Genomic DNA, 17,652 nt, shown 5'->3' on the forward strand with positions numbered 1-17,652 from the left:
TGTGACCTTATGGACTACAGCTGGCCAGGCTCCTCTCTCCATCGGATTTTCCAAGCAAGAATACTGGAATGGGTTGCCATGACCTACTCAGGGGATCTTGCTGACCAAGAGATCAAAAATGCATCTACTGCACTGCAGGCGGATTCTTTAGTGCTGAGCCACTGAGGAAGCCCACAATATATATTGGGTTGGCCAAAAAGTTGTTCAGATTTTTCCATGTAGACTTACAAAAAATATACAGACTTTTTAGCTAATCCTACATGCACACACACACAAACGCATGCACACACACATATTGCAGTAGTTCAGGAGGGCATCAAGGACCCAGATTAATATTGGGTGGTATTAAAAACTTTAAAAATGCTGGATATGATAAATATTAAAAAGGGTCATTTTTTATATCTAATTATGTATAGTAGTTAGAGGTAAATAACTATAATAGACAATAGTATTCAGTAGGGGATATGACTGTTCACCATGCATTATTCAATACCTCATTTGATCCTCACACTAATCCATGAAGTAGCTAGCATTTTCTCTACCTTATATATGAGACACCTCATTACAGAGAGTGTAAGCATCTGTACTTGACAGAATACGTTAGGAGAAATATGAAATATCAGAGAAGGAAATAGTTTGGATGCATAATGTCTCTATCATATTTTATGGTGAAATTTCAAAAGACACATCCATACTTAAAGAGAGATAATGTTAAACCTTATTATAACATCTATATGATAGCAATCTCTTTCTAAGGAGGCAATACTTTTAAAATGATGAAACAAAGCATAAAACTTAAATTTAACTACTTTAGACAGCAAAAGAGACACAGATGTATAGAACAGTCTTTGGGACTCTGTGGGAGAGGGTGAGGGTGGGATGATTTGGGAGAATGGCATTGAAACATGTATGTTGTCATATGTGAAACGAATCACCGGTTCAGGGTCGATGCATGTTACAGGATGCTCAGGGCTGGTGTGCGGGAATGACCCAGAGGGAGGATAAAGGGAGGAGGGAGGTGGGAGGGGGGTTCAGGAGGGGGAACTCATATACACCCGGGGCGGATTCATGTCAATGTATGGCAAAACCAACCAATATAATATTGTAAAATAATTAGCCTCCAATAATAAAAAAAAAAAAATACTTTAGAATTTGGCCCAAGTCTAACACTGACTTCTAGACAGGCGTTACCTGTCTCCATAGTCATAATGGTACTAGAAGGGTAACAGAAGTCATTTGAAATGGTAACTCAATTATCTTGTAGCTAGAACTTTTAGTACTTCTGAGGCATCATATATGCTCTTATGAAAATGTCAGAAATAGTAGAAGGTGCCTTAATCTAGTAATCAACCTGCCAACTGTTCAAAAATCATATGTGAGTTGCTTGGAAAAGGGCAGAGAAAAGGATAATAGAATGCTTTTTATTCACATGGAAAATATCAAGGTACAAGGTATAAGTTTATAGTAATGCTATTACTTCTGCTACTCAAATATAGCTTAAAGGATTATCATTAAAACTATATAAGCAAATAACTATGCAAATGAGATTTTTGAAAAATATTGTGATAATATTTTCCAGGGTAAAAATGCAGATGTCGTGTTATGCCTCCCTAGCCACTGAAATTATGTTTGACCTTGACTAAATCACATAACGTTTCCTATACTTCAGTTTTCCTGAGAAATGTGTCAGTTTTCAGGATAGGCAGGTGTTGATAGATTTGAAAATTAAAAAGGTACAAAATAATGGCAAAGTATTATTCTTACTTTACTGTGACCAATAAAAAAAATAACAAATTATTGAAATCTCAGGAAAAGATGGTATGGACATTTTTTTTTCCTCCCATGAGTTTAAACTGATTCAAAAAAAAAAAAATGCGACATTTGGCTGTATAGAAATTATAGCTTGTATTTTATGAGTTGGTTTCTCTGGTTTAGGATGAAAGTAGGGGTCAAATTTTCAGAAGCTTTTTGTCATTTGGAAGAGTTATTATTTTTAAATACATGATTCAAAAAAAAAGAATCCACAGCTTCATCCAGCTAGAGTTTCTCTTTCCAGCTTCATAAAACAGGAAAAGAACACTACTGGGCAATGAAAGAGACAATTTCTTCCAATCCCTCTTCCAAATTCCCTGTTGTTTGAGCCTGGGTATTAGCCAGCTGTCTCAGAAATCCCAACTCCCACTTGGCATCTTTAGGTGATTAAAGGCAAAATGACTTTATGGCCAGGTGGAATATACAAAGATACCAGAAACCTAGAGTATTGTCTTTGGAGAAAAAAACATATTTTTTTTCTGTATTATTTGTATTTATTTTTTAAAATATTCATTGCAGTATAGTTCTTTTACAGTGCTGTATTAGTTTCTACTGTAAGCAAACTGAATCATATATACCTATACATATATCCCTTCTTTTTTTGAAATTTCCTTTCCCAATGCCACAGTGCATTGAGTAGAGATCTCTGAGCTAGGTTCTCATTACTTATCTATTTCATACATAGTATCAATAGTGTATATATGAATGGGGGAAGGGGGTGATGGTGAGATAAATTGGGAGACTGGCATTGACATATATACAGTAAAGAATATTTTTTTTTATCTGTCCTCTTAATTAAAGCTTAATTTGAAGTAGAATTGAAGGTAAGGAAGAAGAAATTCGGGGGGAAAAGGGTTTATAGCAAAAAAATTCTCATATTTTTGAAAATGTCTGTTTTAGCAAAATTAAGATGAGTAAAACTTAGAATAAATCAGTTAATTTTCCTAGCACTTCTGAATAGTTTCTCATTTTTTTTCTTTTGAAAATCATATTTGTAAATCATAATTCATTTGTATTACTATGCATTCTATTCACAAACTGAAAGCTATACAGAAATCACTAAATTATACTAGAATCAAGAGAAAAGCTGATTAAAAACCTTTCATAATAATTAGGAAATTTATTCTAAAATAATCTAAAAACTAAAACATGTATATATTACAGAATTTACATGCAGATAACCTATTCAGTAACAGGGTTGCATTGGAACCATGAGCACATGCTCTATGCTTGCTTTTTAATGTAGAACTAGAAATAATATCTATTTATGTGGAACAAGGTATTGGGTGGCATATTTTTTAAGTATTTTAAGAACAGAAACTTTGAGTAGCTGAAGAGTGTATTGGCAGTTTTATTATTGCTAGGGTCCTGATCAAAGAGATAATATTCATATATCTTGAACTATCCTCCTCATTTGTGGGAAGACTGCAACATTTGCCTTTTCAGAACACTGAAACAGCCTCAAAGGGAAAAACCATGTCAGGACATAATTCTTTGACTTGTGTTGTGTAAATTATTTATAGTGTAAATTGTAAAATGTTCTACATTGATGTTTAGAGATTTGTCCTATTAAAGATATCCATTGTTATTCTTGGGCTGATAAAATGGATTATGTTGTATTACAGGGGACCAGGAAGACCCACCTCAAGCAATTTAAGATTTTAAATTAGCCTTTGCCCATTTAAACTTTACTGTGAGCATCCAGCAAAAAGTTGTATTTAATAATAACATTATTGAATCTTTCCTTATCAATGAATTTTGGGGAATGAGTTGGAAAAATCCTTCAAATGCATTAAAAATTAAGTTAAAAGACTCTAAACCAACTGTCAGAGAGTGCTTCCAGCTGGAGCATTCATAATGCAATAAAATTAGAATGTTGGGAAGAAAACACACTCTACACAAATGTACTTGATTTAAAAGTCAGACTTCACATTTCAAAGTTCCTGATATTTCTGCTGAGCTTCTGCTGTGCATGCCCACAGAGGTACAATTTCAAGTCACAGAAGAGTGTCCTGCTCAATGTAAAATCTTTTGCGCTCCATTACCCAAAGACAAGAGGGCTCAGGAAGCTTTGTTGAAGACCATGGTACTTTGTTGCCATTAAGATGACTTAACCAAACCAGTAACCCCGGCAAATATTTAGTTTACCTTTTAATCTACAGAAACAAGAAACCAAGAACCTTTCTAAGAAAAAAAAAAAAGACAGGGGGTAACTATAATCACCTAAAATATTTTTAGTCATTTTGTAGATGACCTTGATAATAATATGAATGATGGTGATGACAAGAACAGTTTTCATATTCTGAATGGCTGCTACATCCAACATGTCCACACTTCGATCTTTATAAAAACTCTAGGGTAGGTATCCCTGTTACCTCCATTTTATAGAACGGAAGACTGAAGAGCAGAAATGTTAGGTAATCTGACAAGTCACAGCAAGCCCATGGCTGAGCCCACTGAGGAGCTCAGACAGGCCTTCCAACAAAGTTGTTACCTTTGACCATCATACCATTTCACATAATGAAAGGTATTCAAGTTGCCTCCCAGAAAATATATTATCTGGTATCCCTGTAATATATTTTTATTTCAGAAGTTTGCAGAGCTCCTGTTAAACTATTTGCCTCTAACTGCCTCCACCCACAGGGAAGTCACCTCTGAAATGCAGCTGACTGCAGGAAAAAAGAGGCTTGGAATCATGCTCCTCCACATAGGAAATAAAAACAACTTTAAATTGCTTCTCATACCTAAAAATGTAACAACCGCAGTTAGAGGTTGGTCTGGTCATTTAAAACAACACTTTATTTTTTTACAATGTGTGTTACGGAGATTTTTAACGAGCACAGTTGGAGTGGGGAAGCTTTCTATTTCTGAAAGCCTCAGAATAACTCCAGTTTCTTGGTGTTCCCTCACAGCACATTAGAATATGCATCCACTTAAGCCCAAGGACACAACTTATTGACACATCTTTTGACAGTCCATATTTTGTCCCCTAAAAGGTTTCACATTTAGGGAATGTTATTTCTTCTCCTTGCATTTGGAAATCAAAGGAAGAGGATCCAAATCTATGTGACTAAAAAATATATAATTGATTCCATTTCTGTTGAGCTTTTTTTTTTATCTTGGCAATAAATTTGAAGTTATATTTGGAAACTCATTTAATACTCCTTTTGATTTAAATGATTAAGCACAGAATTCATAAATTCAAAAAGGTAAAAAGCCCTAGGATAATTATCCTTTAAGGAAAAGGCTTTGACATCAGTAGATAACGACCAAATTTAGATATCATTCTGCTTAAGACTATGGAGTATATGAATTATATGGTTTTTATCATAAACTGTGTAGCTAGCACCCAATATCACCTAGAAAAAAACTTAGCTGAAATAATTTTATATATGTTTAAAAAGAAATGCTTCACTTTTAAAATTTATTTATTTATTGTCTTTGGCTATTCTGGGTCTTCACTGCTGCACAGGCTTTTTCTCTGCTCACGGTGATCAGGGACTACTAGTTGTGGTATCTGGGCTTCTCATTGCAGTGGCTTCTCTTGTTGCAAAGTACAGGATCAAGGGCACGTGGGTTTCAGCAGTTGCAGTTCCCAGGCTCTAGAGCACAGACTCAACAGTTGAGGTACATAGGCTTAGTTGCTTCACAGCATGTGGGATCTTCCCAGATCAGAGATCAAATCCATGTCTCCTGCACCGGCAGGTGAATTCTTTACCCCTGAGCCATCACGGAAACACAGAATACTTTATTTCTAAAGTCATACTTAATTCAATTCAATTCCATTAATGGATCAAACACATCCACTGTATCAAAAAAAAAAAAAAGTAGGATCTGTGAGGGATGCAATGATGAACAAGATTACACCCTACTGAAAAGAAAATGATGTTCACACAAAGGAGATGGGACATGAGTATAAATAGCTTTGATATAGAGCATAAGAAGTAACCCAAAGAGGCAAAAGATACGGTGGGACAGGCCAGAAGCTAACTGCCATCTTCTGACACATCTGACATGATCTCTTCCTGCCACTGTCCCCCTCAGTCGGCTTCAGGCAGATTAACCTCCTTATCGTTTCATTGAATAACCAGGTACTCTTCAATACTCCCTGGTGGCTCAGATGGTAAAGAATCTGCCTGCAATGCAGGAAACCTGGGTTTTATCCCTGGATTGGGAAGACCCCCTGAAGAAGAGAATGGCAACCTACTTCAGTATTCTTGCCTGAGAAATCCCATGGACAGAGGAGCCTGATGGGCTACAGTCCATCGCGTTGCAAAGAGTCAGACACGACTGAGTGATTGACACGTTGATTTTGACTTCAATCTTGAGGTCAAGATTTAATGTTTGCTTTCTTCCTTGTCAAGGTATCACTTTCATTTAAATGTTCCACCAATGATGTATCTCAGTTACTCCTTCCCTCACTGTCCCATTTTAAATGATAGCCTCCCTATCATCCTTGCCTACTTATTTTACTACTGAGCTCTTATTAATGTTTGTCATAACCTTCCTTCCAAGGAGTAAGCGTCTTTTGATTTCATGGCTGCAATCAGCATCCGCAGTGATTTTGGAGCCCAAAAGGATAAAGTCTGACACTGTTTCCACTGTTTCCCCATCTAGATCATACCAAATTTGAACAATTTGAGAGAGCAATACGGCTCTGATTTTGGACAAAGAAGATGACCTTCTGGATATATTATAATCATCCTAAATGTGTTCCATCAACAATATACTTCATGGCATTCTCCAAAAAGGCACATGGCTGCATGTTACTTTACTGCTGCAAGTTCCTCTTCATGGACTATTATTCACCCTATATTTTGTCAAATATACTATAGCATCTATTTTCAAACTCAACACAAGAGCTACCTTTTCCAGGAAGTCTCCCTTAAACCCCTATCCACACACCAGGCTAACTGAGAGGTCCTTTCTTACTGCTCCAGTAATATCCCCTGCAGTTTTTTATTTGCAATAATCTCTCACCTTACTTTATACTTGTCCATTAATATATCCATCTCCTCACTGGGCTGTGAGCTCCTTGGAGGCAGGGATTGCATCTCATTCATCTTTGAGCCTCAGTGGTTTAGAATAGTGACTGGCTCACAGTTGGCAGCCCATATATATTTGTTGAAGGAAAGAATAAGTGACTTAATAAATTTAAATATTCTGTGTTGAAAAAAAAACACAGCACAATACTTTCTTAAAAGATATATTGTTGTTTCCCAACTATTCTCAACTAAACATTGTCACTTGTCATGGGCACTTGCCATCTACCTCTACAAGGATTAAATCATGAGTTGCCGCAGCTGCTGACCTTCAACACCCCTGAAGAGTTCAGGATGAAGATTAGAAATGAGAAATTCTGTGCTCTGGAAAAAATTGGCGGAACAGGTCTGCAGTTAGATATTTTCAAGAGATGAATTTATGACCCCGATTCTTTCATCCCCTCATGCCTATAGAAAAGCACTAAAGTCATTCATGGTGACAGCTGGTCCTTGTGGCTAGCAGAAACCTGCAAAAAACATGTGTTAGATTGCATGAACCCCCCCTTCACCAAAATCACCTATATACTGATGTCCCCCGTACCTCTTTGGAGCAGCTTCTCAGAACTATCTGATATGTTGTCTCTCAGGCTGTAGTCCTCATTTTGCTCCAAATAAAAACTAGCTCACAACACTCATTTGTACATTTTTTTTCCATTTAGCACTACCATTTAAGTGACACAGGGACAAAAAAATTTATTTTGTTTGCTGCTCACTTATCAATAATAGATAGAGCTTTGAGTCATTTTTAGCATATAGTTGGCACTGAACTTCCCTGGTGGCTCAGATGGTAAAAAATCTGACTGCAATATGGGAGACCCTGATTCAATCCCTGTGTCGGTAAGATCTCCTGGAGAAGCAAATGGCAACCTACTCCGTATTCTTCCTGGAAAATTCCAGGGGTAGAGGAGCCTGGCAGGCTACAGTCCATGGGGTTGCAAAGAGTTGGATATGACTGAATGACTAACACTTTCACTTTCATGCACTGAACAGTTATTTGTTGATTGCATAAATGCAGTATTGACTAGTTTTAGAGGGATTGTTTGGACAAAACAATAAAAGGTTTAGGATAGTAGCTTGAATATTATAAGGGTACAGAGAAAGTCTGAGTTTACTAAGGTAAGGTTAAACTCATATGCCAAAGAATATGAGATAGGGACTGGTGAAAGAAAAAAAAAGAACAATGAAACCATTGAGAATCAAAGACATGACACACACAAAAACAACAACAAAGGACACAGGTTTAGAGGCATAAGCAGAGCAATTAGCTTCCTCTCTAGGGGAAGACCTCATCCCTTAAGACAGGATCAAAGGACGTGAGACAGATAGGTGATGATAAAGAGGAACTTATAAATGTTAGAACAGCAAAGCCAAGAAAGCCCATTTTCTTCTAGGCCATTTACTAAAAATGACAAGTGTAAAGCAGAACGAGGAACTGCTGGGATAGTAAAAGACTGGAATAGCTGTTCAACAGAGTGCAAAAGAGAACTACTTAGGGATAAGTAGAATGACTTTTAAAAGTAGTGGGTATGATATACACCTAAGAGGAGTCAATCAATCACTTTTTATATATTCCCTATCCTGAATAAAGACCAGAGAAAGAATACTGTGGGTGTTAACCAGGTATGGAGACAGGGAAGATCAGACTGACAGAGTGCCAGATGGGACAACTATGAAATAGAAAAAGGGAGTATATTTTTAGAATTGCCTAATTTTGGTTTCAGTGCATATTATGGAAACACAGGGTAGGCACCTAATAAATGATCTTATGTTATTCTTGCTACTATTTAAAGAATCACACAGACGAAAGAATCACGGTTAGATTTAGTGATAGCAGTGGACAGTAATATGCTAAAACTTGTCATTAGTATAGCTCCGATAATCCATAAGGTTCAAATATGCCTCAATTTACCATCTATCAGATTGATGCTATATAACCTATACGATTTATGGGATAGGTTTGTTGTGATGGTTAAATGGAATTCATTGTAATCCTGGAGAAAACAAATAAATGAAAATTATTAAAAACGAATATAAGTTTAAGATAAAGTGTCTAAAACAGTGTCTAGCTTAAAGTAAGCACTATAAAAATGTTGACTTAAAAAAAAAAAGAACACATGATGGTGAAGTGTTGAGAATGCCTGGACCCAGGTGCTGGTTCCTTGGTGGTGGTGATTGAGCAAAATCCTGAAAATCAAACCTCTCCATCCAGTGGTTATTGGTGTTTTCTTTATTCCCCAAAACAACTGAATGATAAGACAGGCAACAACTTGTAATGGTGGCTTATTAGAGAAAAGGTTCTTAACTGCTCATTTAGAAGGTGCAGTTGGGATGTCAGAACACTTCAATATGGCTGAAGACAAGACAGCGTGGATGGTGTTATGTGTGTGTGTATGTTTGATATAGAGCTATTATAAGTTTTGTATCTTTACTAATACCCCAACTAGTCTTCCGGTGGTTTGCTTATTTCTCCTATGATTGATTCTACATTTTGATCTCTTCATTCATGCTTGTATTTTATCACCTAGAGAACAGTGTTTGTGGTATATAAAACATACTTAATGAACAAACTGGAATGAAAAACTCCATTTCTCCACTAGTTGAATAGAAGCTATGTCATGATCCCTTGATCTGAGACTTCTGTGGCTATTTCTTATCTATATAGTATAAACGTTGAGCTCCTAAGCTTGGAATTGAAGGTCCCTTCAATTCCAAACCTTTACTCCAGGCAACAGATCTGTTCATACTTTTCCCAACGTCTCAAGCTCCCTACCTCTAAGAGTTTGGTTTTCCCACAGTATGTGTTTGGTATACATTTGCCTGGCTTAATAGTTATCATTCCCTCTGCTAATGTTCTACTCAAGCCATTCCTAAGCACTTCTGTGTCTTCTTCAACCCTTAGAAATACTCTTCTCTGCTGAATGCTTGTGTAACTTAAAACCCATATTCTTAGAGAAGGCCCAGGGCATTATAGATACTCAAAAACATGTACTGTCACAAAATCATAAAGTTTGGTCATTAAGCAGTGGATGTTGAAGGAACTAAACGTGTTCATTTAAGAGTGGGTTTTGAAGGGAACTCATCCTTCTGTGCATGCATGATTATCAAACTGGATAGATAACAAGAAAAAAAAAAAAGAGAGAGAGAAAAGAATGAGTAGGAATACACTAGTTTCAGAGTGACCACCAAGGATTTCCCCATCATGGAGCAGAGATGGTCAAATGTTAAATAACTCAGCTTCATAGTTACATAAAATAAATCCGACATCCAAATTACATCCAAGATTCAATAGGAGCTTTGAAATCCAGTTTTTCAGAATTAGACCAATAAATTCCTTGTGAACTCTAAAGCACTAGAATGTCTATGGAGATCACCATAGTAATTTGAAACAACACTAACCCATAAAATATAAAGTATGCATGTATGATAAAATTAGTTGATTTCTAGATGTTTTTGACCAAGATTCCGGATTAGTTTAGAACTTTCTGCTTTTGTTTCCGTCTGATTTGCTGTCCCAGGTCTATTGTTAGTATTTTGGTACTGACACTATGGAAAGTTGAATGCAACCAGCAACAAAATTGCACAAGGTCATACCATAAACCAGTGTGTTCACCTATACACACTCAGAAACTACAAACTAGTTAGCTCTATTGTTCACTAACATTTGGGAGAAGACACACTCCAATAGTAATGCTTTTCTGGAACAAGGATCACACACTTTAAAGTCCTCAGAGCAGGTGACACGCATGAGTCTGGTGGGAGGCGGGCAGGTTCATAACACATGACCTGTCTAAGGATCTGGACTGGTATCAAGGATTCTGGCAACACTGGCCAAACTTGCTCTGTAGTCACATTAATCGCTTCAGTTGTGTCCGACTTTTTGTGACCCTATGAACTCTAGCCCACCAGGCTTCTCTGTCCAATGGCTTCTCCAGGCAAGGATACTGGAGTGGGTTGCCATTCTCTCCTGCAGGGGATTTCCTGACCCAGAGACTGAACTCATGTTGCTTTTGACTGTTGCATTGGCACGTGGATTCTTTACCACTAGTGCCATCTGGGAAATCTTGCTGTTACTTGAAAGTGAAAGTCGCTCGGTTGTGTCCGACTCTTTGCAACCCCATGGAGTGTAGTCCATGGAATTCTCCCAGCCAGAATACTGGAGTGGGTAGCCTTTCCCTTCTCCAGGGGATCTTTCCAACCCAGGGATTGAACCCAGGTCTCCCACATTGAAGGTGGATTCTTTACCAACTGAGCTATCAGGGAAGCCTTGCTTTACTTAGCTCAAACCAATTTTGTCGTTTGAGAATACAACCCTAGTGTCTTCTGAGAGGTCATCCAAGTTTTCAGGAAAAGCTGCAAACCTCAACTTTTAAAAATGAAATTTAAAGAATTGAAAAGTTTGCTCAAATATTTCTAAAATATTACAGATCCAACTGAACACATCTGTGGTCCAGATATGGCCTGCAAACCACCATTTTAAAGCTTTGGATTCCTACGATGGCTCTCTTCAGTGTCACTTCAGTATTAAAAAACTCACCTATCAGATGTTTAAAACAACCATTGCACTTTTTATAATACAGCTTTACACAGCTGAAAATATCCTTATCTAAAAATAATAAGAAAGGCTTTGAAATGATATATGGAAACCGAGTGGCAAGGGGCAGAAGTTTTTAAGGGGAAATGTAGATTACATGATGTTCTTGCCCCATTTCATTCAGCGCATGCCCTCTAGGCTGAATATTTTCCTAAAGCAATATCCAGATATCATTTTTGAGCTTTCTGTATCAGCAGAGATTTTGAGAGGTACTGTATTTTTAGAACTCTTTCACTAGGCTGCTATTGCCCCCATTTATCTCTTAGTCTCTGCCTTTGCCAGGGAGGTACTATGAAAACAGTCTCTGGGGAGCAATACCTTGATAAAGAATAAATGGGTGAAACAGGGAAGAAGGTTATACCTGTAAAAGGATTTTGCAACTTGCATTGCTCAGCAAAAGTCACAAAACATTGCCCCTCTCCCACCTACATCCTGCATTTTCATTGAGAGATTTCAATGGGAATTTTGCTCATATTCTTTTCATTAAAAGAACTCTGGAGCTATTGTGTGCCCATACAATCTAGCGGAACACTTTCCTAGTGACCAAAAGTCATGTTTTTCTTCAGCAGTTAACATAACTCAAAAATTGCAAAGGGTAAAATGTGCTCTCAACTTAGAAGCCAGACAGCCAGAGTAAGTTCTGAATGCTTCACACAGTAAGTGCGCTTTTGTTTCCATAAAAGAAGAAGCACACAGCAGACACCTGGGTTCCTGCCGTGAAGCAGCTTTACAATAGCTATGGCTTTCAAGAGGAGAGGGGGGAAAAGGACCAAACAAACACCCAAACAAACGCATACTATAGGCAGTGCATCTGAAAAGGTAAAGAGTGAGAAGACAAAAGGAGTGCAGGTCTCTCACCCTTTCTTCCTGTCTTTGTCCCCTTTTCACTGATGTGCATTTAGGATGCTGCATTTTCTCTTCAAAGCTTCCCAACAGGACCTGAGTACTTTGATCAAAGGGTGCTTTGCCCTCTTGTACAAGACTGTTCACTTGGCACTTTAATTGGCTACACTTTTTTTCTACTCTATTAAGGCTTTTCCCCTCACATTTTTAGCCAGTGAATTTTTGGCATCTTTAGAATTTAAAAAACAAAGTGAACAATTTTAATGTCAGGGGAACAAAAGCAGATTTTGAGAATCACAGAAAAATGCTTCATGCTGTATGCTCTTCCCTCCGCGGTTCTCAGCACACATGTCGATGTTCTTTGTGAGAATGTTTCCTGCTTTGCTTGATTATCATCTCCAGTCCACCTCCACCCAACTCAGTAAGGCAGCTCTCCAGCACTGGAAGAGGGTCTGCAAGAGTCCTTCTCCACAGCCCTCCACTACTGTCTCCTCATGCTTTCCATAAACAAGCAACTGGCTCTTTGCTGCTTAAGGGAAAAGTGATTGAGATAAAATGACTCATCCACACTCAGAGTGGTCTAAAATCATAAGAATTTGAGATAGGCAACTATCAGAATGATTTTCAAACACAGGAGAATGAATGATAAAGTGAACAAGCCATTTTCCAAACATTCTGGAGATAGGTTAGTTTATCCTTTTTAAAATATCCATGTTGATATTTTATGGTCATGAATGCCTCAATACTATTCTTCTACCTACTCGTTCATTGTGAGTTATTCTGCTGAGAGACATGTGAGATCCTAGTTCCCTTAACAAGGATAAAACCTGGGCCCCAGCAGAGAAAGCACCAAATCCTAACCACTCGGCCACCAGGAATTCCCTCAACACACATTGTTTAATTTATCCTTTGAAAAGTATTTGAAACTTTTACATTTTAATAATCACTTAGAGCAATTCCCTGAACTTTACTAGGAAGAAGACAGACAGTTCCTACTTTATTTAAAGTAAAAGGGAATCTATCTATTCATACATATTTTATTGTGAAATGCCAGTTGAATGCTATTGTTCCAAGATGTAGCTGCCTGGCTCTACAGTATGTAGAAGGTGTATAGATTTCAAATAACTGGTTTGGGATGTTGGAATGACAATACTTTATGGCTGGAGAAAGTAGTCATAGATAAATCATTCACTGTCAAGAGAAGAAATAAGATGGATATTTCTTATTTTACCAGTTGAGAGAGAGTGACGTGACTGGGAAGGCAATTCTGAGACAAAGAAATGATAATAAAAATTGTCTGAGCCAGAAAATCTGATTGGCAGAGGACATGCCTTATGGCTAGTAGCTATGGGCAAAATTGGTGGTATTCTAATTTCCAAATGCAGTGAACACCTAGAAACTTATGTTATTATTGAAGGCAAGTCAATTCAAAGTAAGAAATGAAAGCAAGTTATAAAGAAACCTTATACTCAAGGCCGTGGATAAAAACATTATATAAAATTACTCATGCTAGTTTACTGGCTGTTCATTACCTCACATATATAGATAAAAGAAAGCACTCCAAATTGAAAGTCAGTATATATAATATTATGCTTTAATGTAAGGTTTTAACTCTCATGTGTAATTATCTAACAAAACATTATATATTTAATTTCTTGAATAAAGAGGAAATGGAAAGTGCAAATGTAACCTAAACATCTAATGAACTATGCCTATAAGGATGATATAGTACGCTTCTCATATTTACAGTCAGAATTTCTTTTACTAAATATCCACTTATTTCTGAGGTGCTCTCTACTTGGAGCCTGAAGTGTTAGGGCAGAGCCAGCAGGCTCCAGCTCGGGGGTTAGAGTTATTGCTGTTTCTGACAGATGGGAGTATTGGCGGGGTGCTTCCAGAACCGGACTTCTCCTTGAGATGAACTTTGCAGGGAACAATTGGTCATTGAAACTCACATCAGTTAGTAGTCCAAACCTGAGCTGCAAGGACACTGCAGAGAGGTAGCCAGCTAGTGTGAAGCTGAAAGACTAAATAAATAGAAAAGAGCAGTGAGGGGAAAGAATATTGTAGTCTAGCTGACAAAGCAGGTACATTATCAGTCAGTCGGTCAGTCAGTTCAGTCGTTCAGTCATGTATAACTCTTTGCGACCCCATGGACTGCAGCATGCCAGGATTCCCTATCCATCACCAACTCCTGGAGTTTACTCAAACTCATGTCCATTGAGTCAGTGATGTCATCCGACCATCTAATCCTTTGTCATCCCCTTCTCCTCCTGCCTTCAATCTTTCCCAGCATCAGCCTCTTTTCCAATGAGTCAGCTCTTCGCACCAGGTGGTCAAAGTATTGGAGTTTCAGCTTCAGCATCAGTCCTTCCAATGATCACCCAGGAATGATATCCTTTAGAATGGACTGGTTGGATCTCCTTGCAGTCCAAAGGACGCTCAAGAGTCTTCTCCAACACCACGGTTCAAAAGCATCAATTCGGGGGAGCACGGGAAGATGGCAGAGGAATAGGATGGGGCGACCACTTTCTCCCCCACAAAATCAACAAAAGAACATTTGAATGCTGAGTAAATCCCACAAAAAAACTTCTGAATACCGGCAGAGGACATCAGGTACTCAGAAAAGCAGCCCATAGTCAACGAAAGGAGGTAGGAAATAGATAAAAAGAGAGACAAAAGAGGGAGGGACGGAGCTCCATCCCGGGAAGGGAGGATTAAAAAAAAAAGAGAAGTTTCCAAACACCTGGAAACACTGGCGAGTGGAATCTCAGAGGGCTGCATAACTGGGAGACAAAAGACATAAATAATTAAAACTCACAGACTAAGTGCCCAGAGGAAACTCTCAGCGGAGAAGCGGCGCAGACGCACGCGCCCCCCACTAGCAGGCAGGGGCTGGGCAGGGAGGCGCCGGCAGCGATGCTTAGACTGAGAACCAGGCTTGAACGCCCCAGGGCAAACTGAGGGCTCGAACTTAAGATAACAAAAGGCGAAAAGGCTAGGAAAAGCCTGCGTAAAGCCCCAACCCAGCACTCTGCCAGCCCTGCCCACAGAACAAGGCGCTGAGCGGAGCGAGCCGGCAGCGGGCGGCCCATCCCCAGCCCCCAGGGACGTGGGCGGGGAGGGCAGCCAGAGCCAGGCGGGGGCAGCCACTGCCACAGAGAGGCTTCCCTTGCCAAGCTGCAGGCAGGCTTTCTTGTTGGCCAGGACTTCTTGGGTTCGGGCCGGTAGATATCTGCCTGAGAAAGTGCACCTGTTGTACTCCCAGAAAACCGAGCAGCAGGGACGGGGAAGGCGATAAGTTGCAGCAACCGCACTCGCCAAACGCCTGGTCACCTGAGCTGCTAGGACTGGGGAGGGCACAAAACGCAGGCCCAGCCAAGTCTGCGCCTTTGTCGAGTACCCGAGGACCTGAACCTGAGCCGCTCAGACCTGGGAAGTGCATGCAACCCAGCGCCAGCCGCAGACAGCTCCCAGCAGAGCAACCTAGAGCCTAAGTAGCATAAACAGGGAAAGCACACACACCACGAGGAGGAGCATTCCCAGTGTAGCCGAGACACTGCAGGCACTCCCCACAGACGCCAGGGATATTTGTTTCCTGAGTTCCTCCCTCCCCATAGCAGGACTGAATAGGAGAGCCGGGGAGAGAAAAAAAAAAAGTGTCCACCATCGCATCCTGGTGTCAGGATGAAACAGAAGACGTTTTTCAACAGAAGGAACTGCCTTGGAAGTAACAGAGGGAGAAGCCTTGAGCCTACTGCAAGAATAAGACTGAAAACCAGAGGCAGAGGCTTAAGGCCAAATCCTGAGAACACCAGAGATCTCCTGTTCCAGATAACATTAATTGATAGGTACTCATCAAATGCCTCCATACATACACTGAAACCAGGCACCACCCAAGGGTCAACAAGTTTCAGTGAAAGACATACTATGCAAACTATCTAGCAACACAGGAGAATAGCACTGAGCTTCAATATACAGGCTGCCCAAAGCCACTCCAAACCCACTGACATCTCAAACTCATTACTGGACACTTCATTGCACTCCAGAGAGAAGAAATCCAGCTCCACCCACCAGAACATCGACACAAGCTACCCTAACCAGGGAACCTTGACAAGTCACCCATCCAACCCCACACACAATGAGGTAACTACATAATAAAGAGAACTCCAAAAACTGCCAGAAGACGGAAAGGCCACCCCGAACACAGCAATATAAGCAAGATGAAGAGGCAGAGAAATACCCAACAAGTAAAGGAACAGGATAAATGCCCACCAACACAAACAAAAGAGGAAGATACAGGGAACCTACCTGATAAAGAATTTTGAATTTTAATTGTGAAAATGATTCAAAATCTGGAAAGCAAAATGGAGTTACAGATAAACTGGAGAAAAGGATTGAGAAGATGGAAGAAATGTTCAATAAGGAATTAGAGGAAATAAAAAAGATTCAATATATAACGAATAATACAATAGATGAGATCAGAAACATTCTCGAGGGCACAAACAGTAGAATAACGGAGGCAGAAGACAGGATAAGCGAGCTAGAAGATAGAATTGTAGAAATAAAGGAAACAGAGATGGAAAAAGAAAAAAGAATTAAAAGAAATGAGGACAATATTAGAGACATATGGGACAATATTAAACGCCCCAACATTCGAATCATAGGAGTCCCAGAAGAAGAAGACAAAAAGAAAGACCATGAAAGAATACTTGAGGAGATAATAGTTGAAACTTTCCCTAAAATGGGGAAGGAAATAATCACCCAAATCCAAGAAACACAGAGAGTCCCTAACAGGATAAACCCAAGGCGAAATACCCCAAGGCACATATTAATCAAATTAACAAAGATCAGACACAAAGAACAATTATTAAAAGCAGCAAGGGAAAAACAACAAATAACACACAAGGGGATCCCAATAAGGATAACAGCTGATCTTTCAGCAGAAACTCTTCAGGCCAGGAGGGAATGGCAAGACATACTTAAAGTGATGAAAGAAAATAACCTACAGCCCAGATTACTGTACCCAGCAAGGATCTCATTCAAACATGAAGGAGATATCAAAAGCTTTACAGAAAGCAGAAGCTGAGAGAATACAGCATCACCAAACCACCTCTCCAACAAATGCTAAAGGATCTTCTCTAGACTGGAAACACAGAAAGGGTATATAAACTCAAACCCAAAACAATAAAGAAAATGGCAACGGGATCATACTTATCAATAATCACCTTAAACGTAAATGGGTTGAATGCCCCAACCAAAAGACAAAGGCTGGCTGAATGGATACAAAAACAAGACCCCCAAATATGTTGTCTACAAGAGACCATCCTCAAAACAAGGGACACATACAGACTGAAAGTGAAG

General features: G+C 39.1%; 1 protein-coding gene across 4 annotated transcripts in view; it reads right to left on the bottom strand.

Annotated features, from left to right (window-relative positions):
- KCNH7 (potassium voltage-gated channel subfamily H member 7) overlaps positions 1 to 17,652 on the bottom strand; it is a 551,616-nt gene that overhangs the window by 374,435 nt on the left and 159,529 nt on the right. The window lies entirely within an intron of this gene.

Source organism: Moschus berezovskii, chromosome 2 (assembly GCF_049115385.1).
Source record: "Moschus berezovskii isolate FMDL1 chromosome 2, NW_MosBer_1.0, whole genome shotgun sequence".
NCBI classification, from domain to species: Eukaryota; Metazoa; Chordata; class Mammalia; order Artiodactyla; family Moschidae; genus Moschus; species Moschus berezovskii.